The 12,603-nt window shown below is 35.1% G+C and overlaps 1 protein-coding gene across 1 annotated transcript in view; it reads right to left on the minus strand.

The window, feature by feature from the left end:
- Positions 1-12,603, minus strand: part of Pp2A-29B (Protein phosphatase PP2A regulatory subunit A) — a 160,830-nt gene that overhangs the window by 39,413 nt on the left and 108,814 nt on the right. The window lies entirely within an intron of this gene.

Raw genomic sequence — 12,603 nt, forward strand, 5'->3', positions numbered from 1 at the left:
GATCAAGTTTCACTATCTTTGGGGTCATTGAGTCCACTAAGGGGGGATGCCTATTTCAATGATTTTTTTTTTTTTTTTTTTTTTTTTTTTTTTTTTTTTTTTTTTTTTTATTATCTACTGTGAATGTCCTAACTCTGGTTAATGTCGACATTCATCGATGAATGTTTGAAATTCCTTTTTCTCTGCTTTGTTTCAATCAGCTTTGTCAGTCTTACGCAAGGTTTGATGGTAAAAGTTGAAGTTAGGTTAGATTGGGATAAATTAGGTTATAAATCTCATAAATGGGTTAGAAACATAGTCTAACCTAACCTGTCCCCATCAAACCTTGCTTAAAACTGAAAAAGCTGACTAAATTCAAGCAGAAAAAAATGAATTTCGGACATTCAACTGTGAATGTCAACTTTCTCCAATTTTATTCTTTCAGAGAAACATATATATTTTTAATAAACAACATTAACAACATTGGACTTGAAAAAAGAAGGAAAATTTAATGAAAAAATACCCGGAATAAAATATGAATAGGTTCAACATTTTTATTATGCCTGTGTTTCTGGCAATTTTGCTGCGCAAAAACAAATGTACAAAGCCAAAAAGGGTTCCAAATTGATCCCAGTAAGAGGATCAAAATTTCTTATTACATTCATCTATTCCACTCACCAGGATTAAATAGGTTCTGCAGCTTTTACAGCAACATGATTTTCTACGCTGAGTTGTTAAGTTATGTACGTTGAGTATGTCCTCCCACGCTTACACAAGTCCTTTTACACTAGGCTAACATAAAAAAAACAAACACGCAAAATCATCATAATCATTGTCCAAAATCCTCACAATCATCATAAACAGACTGTCCGAAAAAAAAAATGTGGAATGGAAGGGGAGATTTAAGCTCTGATCAAGCATAAAAGGCTTTCCGTAAAGTCTATTAATGTACTTTCAAAAATTAATAATAGCTCCTCCAGAAATTCCATTTTTTTTGTTAGCATGTTGACTTTCAATAATGGCCCGAGTTACTTTATTTACTAGTAATTACAGAATAAACTATATATACGTACAACCGTCCTTTGAAGGCTAAAACAGCCTGATGTTGGACGGCTGCAATCCTCTGATTTTCAAACTTCAGAAAATTTCGTTGAGAATAAAAGAAAAAAGGACAATACGCTCAGTAAACAAATACTACCGGAATGCCAAAACAAATCCCTCTCCAAATAAATGTTTTTTAAGTTTGCCTCCCGGATGTTCTGTGTTCAGGCTGTTCAAGCTATATGCTCGAGAGGCTGCATGCAGCGTCCCGAATGCCAACTGGAATATCATTCCAAATAGCCAAAGCTAAATACCTAATTCCAAAATCTGCATCAGAGGCAACGCTATAGCGTTGCCTATATTAAAGGCCATACGGCTCCAATGTTTTATTTTTTTTTTTTTTTTTTCAGAGGCACTTCATATGGAAGGGGTCGTCGTAGAAACTTCAAAGGGGGCTCATTGGATTGGAAATAGAGAGTTCTATTGCCCTTTTTAATAGTCGAAAGTGACTGGAGGGCAACTAGCCTCCCCTCCCCACGCCAATTATTCTCCCAAACACATCCAATCAAAATTTTGAGATATTCATTTTGTTCGGCGTAGTCAATTTCCAGAGGGAAAATATGTTTTGAGGAGGACAGTCCCCTACAACCCTCAGGGCAAGGGTTTTAAGTTATGCCCTGGGGGCATTTAAGGGTTTTTATAGAAGGCGTTGTCGTAGAAACTTCAAAACATGCTCATTCGATTGGAAAATCAAAGGACTAGTGCCCTTTTTAATAGTCGAAAGTGATTGGAGTTCAATTAGCCTCCCCCCACGCCCATCATTCCCCCAAACACATCCAATCAAAATTTTGAAATAGCCATTTTGTTCAGCGTAGTTGATTTCCAGATAGAAAATATATTTTCGAGGAGGGCACTCCCCCACAACCCTCAGGGCAAGGGTTTTCAGTTATACCCTAGGGGCTTATAAGGTTTTAAGTTATGCCCTGGGGGCATATAAGGTTTTCATAGAAGGCGTTGTCCTAGAAACTTCAAAAAAGGCTCATTCGATTGGAAATTCAAAGGGATAGTGCCCTTTTCAATATTCGAAATTGATTGGAGGGCAACAAGCCCCCCTCACTTTCATCTGTTCCCCCAACACATCCAATCAAAATTTTGAGATAGTAATTTTGTTCAGCGTAGTTGATCTCCAGATAGAAAATATGTTTCTGAGGAGTACACTCCCCCACAACCGTCAAGGCAAGGGTTTGAAGTTATGCCCTGGGGGCATATAAGGTTTTTACAGAAGGCGTTATCGTAGAAACTTCAAAAAAGGCTCATTTGATTGGAAATTCAAAGGGCTAGTGCCCTTTTGAATAGTCAAAAGTGATGGGAGGGCAACTAGCCCCCCATGCCCATTATTCCCCCAAAAAAACATTCAATCAAAGTTTTGAGATAGCCATTTTGTTCAGCGTAGTTGATTTCCAGATAGAAAATATTTTTTTGAGGAGGACACTCCCCCACAACCCTCAGGGCAAGGGTTTTAAGTTATGACCTGGGGGTATATAAGGTTTTTATAGTAGGCGTTGTCGTAGAAACTTCAAAAAAGGCTCATTCAATTGGAAATTCAAAGGGCTAGTGCCCTTTTTAATAGTCAAAAGTAATTGGAGGTCAACTAACCCCCCTCTCACGCCCACCTTTTCCCCAAACAGATCCAATAAAAATTTTAAGATAGCCATTTTATTAAACGTAATTTTAAGTTCTGGAAATTAGGTCTTTGAGGATAACAACTCCCCCACAGACCTCAGGGCAAGGGTTGTAAGTTATGCCCTGGGGGCATATGAGGTTTTGCATAGACAATATTGTCGTAGAAACTTCAGAAAGGGCTTATTTGATTGGAAATTTAAATGGCTAGTTCCCTTTTTAATAGTCGAAAGTGATTATAAGGCTACTGACACCCCTTCCATGCCCACCATTCCCCAAACAAATCCAATCGAAATTTTGATATAGGCATTTTGTTCAACGTAGTTGAAAGTTCTGGAAATTATATGTTTGAGCAGGACACTCCCCCCACAGTCTTCAGGGGCAAGGGTTATAAGTTATGCCCTGGGGGCATATATGGTTCTTATGGAAGGGATACTCGTGTAAACTTCAGAGAGGGCTCATTTGTTTTGAAAGTGAAAGTTCTAGTTCACTTTTTAAGCGTCAAAAGATATTGGAGGGTAACCAGCTCCCCTTCCCCTCCCCAATCCCTTTTTTCCCAAATGCATCCAATAAAAATTTTAAGAAAGCTATTTTTTTTTAAATAGTTCACAGATCATATAACAAAAATTCCGCCACAACCCACCAGTGAAACTTAAAACGATTGAAACTTAAATTGAATATGCAAATCAAGCTTGAAATGAACAAAAATCACCACAAACAAGAGTTTGGGTATGACCTCCTTCTCTCACTGTAAAAGTCTAAAACCTACTGCGTCATTGGCGCTTTACTGTAAACTAATTTTATAACAAATATTTTCTTTTGTACTTCATATTGAAAATAAACATTAAAATTATAGTAACATTTTGAACTGATGAGCTTTCAGCAATTAATATCATTATACATCAAATATTCAGTTTAGTTTATTAGCTTTTTTAAAAGTTGTTAAAGACGAATATAGTTTACCTACAAATAAGTGTTTGGATAATGCCTTCTTTCCTAACTGTAAATACAAACCAAAAGCCTACTGCGTCATTGGCGCTTAACTGAAAACGGTTTATATTACAAATATTTTCTTTTCCAGTTCTTACAGCATTGAAAATAAAAATACATTTGCAGTGAAATAAATTCTTGAACTGATGGATCTTTCAAAAATTAATATCATTATACATCAAATATTCAATTTGACGTTGTTTATACTTTCTAAGACTGTTCAAGACGCATATAGTTTTCAGTGAAGCACCAATGACGAAGTGGGTTTTGGACTTTTACAGTGGGAGAGGGAGGTCGTACCCAAACTCTTGTTTGTGATGGTTTTTGTTCGTTTCAGTCTTTATGTGAATATTCAATTTAAGTTTAACTCATTTAAATATTTGGTTATCGCTTTACTGTAATAGCTATTGCATGTCTTCTTGCATTGATTGGTTGTTTGAGTTCTGTTCGTTTAAGTTTCATTTATACTTCAATAGGAAAATATTTTTTTTCTTTTTAAGCTTGACTTTCAAATTAAGTCTAGGCATTACTCACTTTACGGTGTATTTTTTAATTTATATTAACACTTGTTTTATGTTTTTGCTATGATTGTTTATTTGCTTTCTGCTCGTTTTGGGATTCATTTATTCTTTAATAGTAATTTCTCATCGATTTGAACTTCAATTGTAACATGTATATGTATATGCAGATCTTGAGTTTAAAATGGCCTTTACTTTGTTTTGAAAAACTTATTTTTCGGAAAGATTTTTTTATTTAATAACGCAAAAAGACTGTACATGTGGTATCTTGATACTCAAGAATAAAATTATCCGCCCCGCTAATCGCATACCTATGGAGTAAGCGATTTATGCGAAACAGATCAAAAAAAACTTCCAGATATACATCTTTCTTACATAGATAGGCTTGGTTGTCACTAATTCTGGTAGTCTGTCCTTCTCAACAGGCAGCTTGGTAATCACAAATCTGACCAAAGTGCTTCTAATTCCTTAAAACACGACACAGTATCCTTCTGTACATAATCACCAAGAAGACACTGCTGTATTTTTTAAAATCCGCACTCTTTTAAATTTAAATCAACATTACTTGACCAGAGACAAAACCATAAGAAACATGAGGTGCAAAAATAGCATGACACAATGAAAAAAAAAAATAATTATAAAAAAAAAAGAAAAAAAAAACTCATAATGGTGAAATGCGTTTTAATGGACGCAAAATCTCAAGACCTCTAGTAAAATTAACTGCAACAAGATCACTATAGCCCTTCCCAGACATATTACAATCAAGTTTGAAGTCCAAAAAACGGACGTCATACATATGTGACAAAAGGCTACCATTATAAAATGTCTCTCCACAACACTCGGAGGATTACCAGCTCTTTTAAGAATCATAATTTTAGTTAAAATAACTTTAAATAACTTAATACAGAATAACTAATAATATAAAATAACATTATAAAATAACTCTATTTACTTTCAGCAACAAATGATCAATGGATCGACTAGACACAGAAAATTGTACTATCCGCAATAGTCATAGAACACTCAGGTAAGTAAAAATGAGCAGAATCAACATACACGAGGTACAGAAGTGGTCTCAAAAAAGATCCAGAAGATACACGAAACTTCAATTGAAAACGAGAGGAAAAACATCATTTAAAACGATTTGAATAGATCTACCGCTTAGAAAACTATCAAACCCCTTCACCTTGAGCTCAAAGGGACTGTAGACGTCTGAGTAAAATGTAACATATAAGTCTACCTGGTCAAGTAAATTAATGGTCCTATGTCAATTCTAAATTCTTGGTCAACCTTCTTAAGACCATAGGCAGGCGTGCCTTGTTTGCCTCTCATTCCAGGAAATCTAACGGTCCTACCTCAATTTTAAAATCTTGGTCAACATGACTGAGACTCTAGGCAGGCGTGCCTTTCCAAAAACTAACAAACAAGTATGTTTCCAATAAGGGTCATACTTACTCCCGCCATTTACCCGTGCCGCAGCCCTTTAAACATTTGCCTATCAATTACTTGGACTATCTGTCTTGGCTTTTCTCTTTCTACAATTAGCCATGTCTTGATGCAACCTACTGCGAAATTTGCTGGGTGATATTGCAAAACACAGTATGAACTCTTAACCTCACCTAGCGAGAAAGTTCTACGATGTAGTGGGGAAACAACATTAAATTTAAAGCTTTTTAAACCCATCTCACCGGTTAATGTTATTTACAACTGAAAAGACAAAATTACGGTATGCCCCAAAATAGAGATCTGCCACGACGGTCTCGAAAAAAAAGATTGCGAATTAAACAGTTTAGGTTTGACAAATAAAATTGAATAGACGTTGTAAGTTCCAAGTAAAAAGAATAAGTTTAATATCATTTGAAACATTATTTCATATGATAACGTTCGCTAAGTTTTTCCTTAATTAAGATTTTTCTTAAAAAGCAGGAGGGAAAATCACAACTTTAAGAATTGAAAAGATTTTTTTTAACAAAGCTATACATTTAAGTCAGATTATACTAAAGACAAGCAAAACTGCATTACACAAAGTCTACACTAGTGAAGACTTTGTGAAACTAATGAGACTTTCTTCACTAGAAAACTAGTGAAGAAGCGGGAGGAGACTTCCTCTTGGAAGATTCAAAGCTGGCTTAATAGAAAACGTGTTCATGATCACTGGCATTAACCTAGCAGTAACACTAGTATGTAACAATCGAAATACTCCTGGAGCATCCTAATAGGGATCGAAATTTCCCTATACAATTGAAACCCGTGGACGTTTACTAGTAGCTTACGTCGTCTCCGTTTTGACCCTATGATTAAAAGTATCTAAGATTAGAAAGAAAAAAAAAATCAAAATTTAACAGAAAATAAAAATAAATTTCATGCAACAATTTAGGGTAAGCTTTCAACCATGTCTACTTAGATTTCCATTTAAGTGAGCTTCAAGGAAGATGTTCCATTTATAAACGCCATCCTATCTCTCTAGCTAAACTGAAAATTTGTATGTTCCATCTCTACAAGAACCCTTAAGAGAAACAAAAATTACCAAAAGTGATTCCCTGATGACACCGGAAAGTTTTGCTAACGCGATTATAGAATATTTACTTTTAAAGGCATGAAAAAAATATTTCTTTGCCCTTCAATTCTTTAAAATTCGTAAACAAAGACGTCCCATTCAACGATATCTTTTTAAGGAGAAAAAGAGGAAATAACTTTGTCCGTAAAGAAAATTTCCAGGAACATAAGAACCTTAGTCAGGCATCCAGAAACTTGTATACAAACTAATTCCTGTTCATTATGTTACAATGTTGCTATGTAGTTTCAATACACCCAGTAATTTCAATAGTTCTTTAAATATACCCAAAAATAAATGCAAATATTGAATAGCCTTCAAAGTCAGGTTGTTTAAGGTACTTTTTAAATAGGGTCGATACCAAAATTCTTCGCTCTTAGATAAAGATTTTTTAAGTAAATGTGATCATTTCTAAACCTGAAAATGATAAGTTTTTTTTTATTTGGCGTTTAGTTTCTGATTCGTATTGGACGATTCCCGGGAAATAAAAGGGTCATCTCCCATGGGAGGGAGTAAAGAATGACGCTTTGAACAGATTAGGGTGGAAGAGGAGCAAGCTCAGTAGTTTCGGCCTCAGATGGCTTGTTGCTCCAACTAATTTTTTGTATTAGAAGAAGTAGACCAATCAGGGTTTTTCTGTTTCACTCTTACGGGCTATTTAGTAAAGAGATACCAGGCATACGGTTTCTGCTGATTGCAACACCTCCAAAGTCAATCAGCTTCATCCGTACAAGATTTGTTTCATGCAATCTTTTAGGTTTTCAAGAGAAAGGGTTTTCCAACCACCTTCCTACAGGTCAAGCAACTGTGTAAATGAATAATGAAAGAAAAATATCTGGACTTCTACATCAACCGTGAATGAAAGGAAACATATTGAGACTTCTAAGTAGAGGGAGTAGAAAAGATCCCTTTCCTATCTTTTTTTCTGATGGATTCACCAAAGGCACTATAGCAATAAAATCTTACAATATCTCCATTTTTAATTTTAGAACGGCTAGAATTAAAATATTTTAGACAATATTTTTTAAATCAAAATCGTTCTATTCAAGTACTCTCCATGAAGCACAAGTTAGATACTAGCATAAGCAGAGGAGTTGAGGGGGTAATTAATTAATAGCAGAGATTGAACCCCCAAGCTAAATATAGCATTGTGGTTACGAAAAGATATATACAATTTCTGCTTTTACTAGATTTAGTCTTTCTTTTTGCAGTCAATCCTGAAAATTTGCCAGGTTCTCTTCGTCTCTGCTTTTGTTGCCATACTATACCATTTTTGAGAATTAGCTGAAAAAAATTAATTACTTATTTAATTTTGATATAGCCGTTTTCTTCAAAGTAGTTGAAAGGTCTGAAAACTCTGTATTTGAGGATGACACCCCCCCCCCCATCCCTCAGCGTAAGGCTTGTAAGTTATGCCCTAGGGGCATATAAGGTTTTTATAGAAAGCACTGTCGTATAAACTTCAGATAGGGCTCATTCGATTGGAATTGAAGCGGCTAGTGCCCTTTTTAATAGTCGAAAGTGATCGGAGGGCAGCTTACCAAACATTCACCATTTCAACAAAGGCATCTGATTGAAATTATGATATAATTTTTTTTCAAAATAGCCCAAAATACATATAATAATGTATCTAGGGACGACACAACCCCCCAATGCCCTGGAGATAGGGTTGTAAGTTGTTTTATGAGGTCATATAAGGTTTTTATGGAATGGGTGGTCGTATAAACATCAGATAGGGCATAAATTATTTAAAATTAGAAGTTATAGTGCCCTTTTTAAGAGTCAAAGTGATTTGAGACCAAACAACCCCCCACCCTCCACGCTTAGCATTTGCGTTAACACCTCCAATCAAAACATTGAGATGATAATTCTATTCATCGTTGTTGAAGGTTTCGGAAATTATGTCTGTGAGGAATACGACCCCCCGCCCTAGAGTTCTCAGGGAAAGGGTTGTAAGTTATGCCCTTGGGGCATATAAGTCTCTTATAAAAAGGATGGTCCTATATGCTTTGGAGGGGACTCATTGAATTCTTAATCATAAGTTCTAGGGTTCCTTTTCAAGAGTCAAACTTATCAGAGTGCAGCTACTCCCCTCCCTCCCCCCCCCCCACACACACACAGACACAAAAACTTCGTGTTTTCCTGATATGTATCCAATAGATATTTTGACAGTCATTTTATTAAAATAGTCCAGATATCATGTAACAAGGCTTTTGAGGTTGATACAAACCACCAGAGCCTGAGGGCGAGGGTTGTAAGTTATGCCCCTGGGGCATTTAAGGTTCTTATGAAAGAGAAGGTTATATAATGTTTAGAGGTGGCTCATTTGGTTGAAATTGGAAGTTCTAGTTCCCTTTTAAGAGTTAATAGTCATGGGGGTCAAGTAGCACCAAAGCTACTCCTCTTTTCACCAAATGTATCTGATTGAAATTGTGCGATGACAATTTTGTTTAAAATAGTTCAAAGAACATATAACGATGCTTCCAGGGTTAGCACAACCCCCCAGAGCCTTGTGGCAAGGGGGAATGGGCTTTAAGTCATGCCCTGGGGGCAAATACGGTTTTTATGGAACGGGTGGTCGTATTAAGTTTAGTTGGGTCTCATTTTATTTTAAATTGGAAGTTATAGTGCCCTTTTTAAGAGCCAAAGTGATCTGAGAGAAACCTCTCCCTCCCCCCACGCCCATCATTTCCCATAACAAATATCCTAACTAAGTTTTGAGACTTCAATTTTTTCAGCATTGTTGAAAGGTTCAGTAATTATGCGTAGAAATAGTTGTAGTAGCAGTAGTAGCATTAGTAGCAGTATGCAAATAGTACCTTTTTTCAACATCCGCTTCAACACACGATGAAATTTTTGACTTAATATCATCAACTGGTCCTGAAGCATTGCTGATACATCCTCTTGACAACCTATATGGGCGTAGTGTGTTTCGATTTATTTCAATACAGTAACAATATTGCCCAAAATTTTCGCCTTAATACCCGATATAACTTTTAATACCCGATACTTCTAACAACCGATATAACATTTTTTTGTAATTAGTTATTTTGTCAATAAAAGCAATATAACGTACAATAACCATGGATACCTTTAGGAACATATCTCAATTTCGGATGCACTGAAATGATGTTGAAGCCGTTCCTTCTGTATATGTCAAGATTATCAATAAGAGAGAAAAGGCTCATACTCTGGCTTGTCTTACTATTCAATAGCAACTAACTTTGGAGTTAAGGCTTTATTTTCGGTAATCCTTCTATCAATCCATGTATCTCAATCAACTTAGTGAGACTGAACATCCATTGACAAATTGAACATTAATTTTTTAGTGCTTGACAATAATGCCAAATATAAGCATCGTAATTACGGCAAAGAAGCTTCAATTTTCTTCTTCTTATCTAAAACCTTTTCTAAAACACCAAGCTTCTTAAAAAAGATTATGAACGGAAAACTTATTTAGAAAAGCTGCGAGTAAAGAGGCTGTACACTAAATCAACCTAATTGATACTTTATGTTACAAAGCGACAACACACAAAGTTCAAATTTCAAATTGAGAAACAAAGGAAGAAACAGAAAGAAAATGACTCTGTAAATAACTTGCAGAGTTGTGACACATAAAAGAAGACAATTTTAGTAGCTTAGCTAAAAACGGAACCAATAAATAAAATTAAACCAAAGTGGATTTTTTCGCTATTTCTTCACTAAATAACGAGAGTCCTTCCTTATGGTAAGATCGTTTTTCCTTTTTTAAGCCTTTGATAAAATTAAATAATTCCGAAAACGTCAAAGGAAAGACTATGAACGGCAAACTAATTTAGGAAAGCTGCAAAGAATGACGTTGTATACTAAATCAACCTAATTGGTATGTAATATCAAAAAGCGACGACAACAGAGTTCAAGTCTCAAATTAAGAGTGACGGCAAGAAAACGGGAAAGAAAAGTGACCCCGTAAATACTTACAGAGTTGTGACATATAAAAAAAAGACATATTTCAGTAACTTAGCTACAAACGGAACCGATAAATAAAATTAAACCAAAGTGGATTTTTTTTTCTATTTCATTAATATATGACGACAATCCCTCCTTACGGTATACACACATAATATAGATAAACTTCAGATCGTTTTCGTTTTTTCAAGCTTTTTATAAAACTAAATAATTCCGAAAATGTCTAAGAAAAGATTGTGAACGGCGAACAGGGAAGTCGAACAGGGAACAGGGAAGTTTAGGGAAGTCGCAAAGAATGACATTGTACACTAAATCAACCTAATCGATATTTAATATCACAAAGCAACGACAACAGAGTTCAAGTCTCAAATTAAGAGGGACGGCAAGAAAACGGGAAAGAAAAGTGACCCTGTAAATAACTAACAAAGTTGTGAAACATAAAATATGAAATATTTTAGTAGCTCATCTAAAACAGAACCAATAAATATAATTAAACCAAAGTTGATTTTAAACTATTTCTTCAACACATGACAACACTGCCACCTTGAGCTACATAAGCATCAGATCTGAGATTATTAAATTAATTTTTCTTGTTTGTTTTTCAAACCCTTTGATAAGACTAAATGATCCCTGAAACGTCGGAGGAAAGGTTATGAACGGCAAGGTAATTTAGAAAAGATGTAAAAGAACCGCACTGTGCAGTAAATCAGCCTAACTGATATTTATGTTACGCAGCGACGACACACAGAGTCAAAGTCTCAAATTAAGAGTGAAAAGAAGAAAATAGAAAAGAAAAATGCCCCTGTAAATTACATACAAAGTCGTGCAACCTGAAAAATGATATAATTTAGATACTTGGCTAAAAACAGATCCCATAAATAAAATCCAACCGAAGTAAATTTTATTCTAGTACATGACAAAAATGCCTCCTTATGGTGTATAAGCGTCACATCTAAAGCAAATAAAAATCAGTTTGCTTGTCTGTTTTTCAAGCACTTTGAAGACTAAACAATCGCTAAAACATTGAAGAAATGTTTTGAACAGCAAACTAATTTACTGTTATACAAAGCGGTACTTATCTATTTTATAAAACATACTCGAGAAGTGAAGTTTAGTGAATGCTAATTAAATAAAACGAAATTATTATGAAAATATAATAGTTTAGAAGCAAATTTTGGTTATATATTTGCACATTCGGGGGGTGGGGGGGGGGTGGTTAAGCAAAACAAATATTAAATACATAACCTAAACAAACCTATTTAACCTAATGAAAAAAAAATGTGTGAAAATAGAATAGTTTATTAACAAATTATGAAAACTACGAGTTGGAAATTTGCTCACAGAAAGCAGAAATGTCCTCAAGAATCACATTAAAATGAACTCGGCCTTCTGCCTTTACTGCCACCTGCCACATGTACTCTACTAAGCATGAATGTAAATGGTGGTGGGATATACCTCGATGCTTTTTGTTCTTCCACTTTGCGGAACTCCACATTCTCTCAACTTTTTGGGTAGAGGCACCGGTTTCTGGGTCGACAAAATTATTTTTGTGGTTCACTTTCAAATGAGTGAAACCTACTTGTTCCAGCTCAGTTGTATTATAGCCCTTCCAACAATCTGAAATGGTTCTTGAACATCCATGGTGTGACACAATATTTTATCACTAGTTAAAGCAAACTAACCAGTGTCCTCGAGAATCTCGTTAATAAAAGAACTACAATAAACTAGGTAAAGAATCACGTTAATAATGAACTAAAATGAACTAGGTCAAGAATCGCGTTAATAATGAACTAAAATGAACTAGGTCAAGAATCACGTTAATAATGAACTAAAATGAACTAGGTCGAGAATCGAGTTAATAATGAACTAAAATGAACTAGGTCAAGAATCACG

Source organism: Artemia sp. Qi Xiang Cuo, chromosome 8 (genome assembly GCF_049724085.1).
Source record: "Artemia sp. Qi Xiang Cuo chromosome 8, ASM4972408v1, whole genome shotgun sequence".
NCBI lineage: Eukaryota > Metazoa > Arthropoda > Branchiopoda > Anostraca > Artemiidae > Artemia > Artemia sp. Qi Xiang Cuo.